We start from the raw sequence: 1,581 nt of genomic DNA, 5'->3' as shown, positions 1-1,581 counted from the left end.
CTGTCTTTGTGGTTGAGGTGCGTTTCTTGTAAACAGCAGAATGTTGGATCCTGTTTTCGTATCCAATCTCTTAGCCTGTGCCTTTTTATGGGTGAGTTGAGTCCATGGATATTAAGTGATATTAATGACCAGTGGTTATTAACTCCAGTCATTTTATCTTTTTTTTTGGTAGTAGAGTTTGTGTGTTTCCCTTCTTTGAGTTGTGCTGGTGAAGGGTCATTAGATGTCTGAGTTATTGTGGGCATTCTTGGACTCCTTGGGTTGTGATTTTCCTTCTATTACTTTCTGTAAGGCTGGGTTTGTGGCTACGTATTGTTTAAATTTGTTTTTATCCTGGAAAATTTTGTTTTCTCCATTTATAGTGAATGAAAGCTTGGCTGGGTATAGTAATCTGGGGTTGCATCCATGGTCTCTTAGTTTCTGAAGTACATCTATCCAGGACCTTCTGGCTTTCATGGTTTCCATAGAGAAGTCAGGGGTAAGTCTGATAGGTTTACCTTATTAAGTAACTTGGCCTTTTTCCTTTGCAGCTCTTAATATTCTTTCTTTATTCTGTATGTTTTGTGTTTTGATTATTATATGGAGAGGAGATTTTTTTTTGGTCCAGTCTATCTGGTGTTCTGTATGCTTCTTGAACCTTCAAAGGAATATCTTTCTTTAGATTGTGAAAGTTTTCTTCTATAATTTTATTAAATATATTTTCTGGACCATTGAGCTGTATTTCTCCTTCTTCTACCCCTATAATTCTTAGGTTTGGTCTTTTTATTGTGTCCCAGATTTCCTGAATGTTTTGTGATGAGAATTTGTTGGTTTTGCTGTTTTCTTTGATCAGCGTGCTTATTTTCTCTGTGGTATCTTCAGTGTCTGACATTCTTTCTTCTATCTCTTGTAATCTGTTGGTAGTACTTGTCTCTGTAGTTCCTGTTCATTTACCCAGATTTTCCATTTCCATCCTTCCCTCGGTTTGTGTTTTCTTCATTACTTCCATTTTATTCTTCAAGTCTTGAACTGCTTCCCTTACTTGTTTGATTGCTTTTTCTTGTTTCTCTTGGTTTTCTTGGGTATCCTTGAGCGATTTATTCATTTCTTCTACCTTTATATTTGTAATCTCTAATTGTTTATGGCAGTTTTTCACCTCCTGTTTAAGGTCTTCTATTATTTTCATATAATTCACTTTTGAGTTGATTTCTTCTAGTTCTTCTGGAGTTAGGGTGTACCATTCTTCTTATTTCGGGATCCCTGGATTCTGGTGATATCATGTTGCCTTTCAGGTTGTTGGAGTAATTCTTGCATTGGCGCCTTCCCATCTCTTCCTTCAAATGGAGCCAGGAGAGGCCTGGTGTCTTGGTCCAGACTTTGCTATGACTGACTCTCTTGGTGTATCTCCTCAGTGTAGAAGCAGGAACCGTTCCTGTCCAGATGAAACTCCTCATCACTGAAACATAGACGCCTGGTAATCCAATGACCAGTGGACAAACGGGCGAACTTGGAGGGGCAGGGCTGGGTCGAGTAGAACACAGGAGACCCTGCCGGGCAAGCTGTAGTTCCCTGTGTTCCCTTTGGGGGTCCTTGAGGCCTGCC

Source organism: Microtus ochrogaster, chromosome X (genome assembly GCF_000317375.1).
Source record: "Microtus ochrogaster isolate Prairie Vole_2 chromosome X, MicOch1.0, whole genome shotgun sequence".
In the NCBI taxonomy this organism is placed as follows: domain Eukaryota; kingdom Metazoa; phylum Chordata; class Mammalia; order Rodentia; family Cricetidae; genus Microtus; species Microtus ochrogaster.
Note: the sequence above shows the minus strand (reverse complement) of the source record.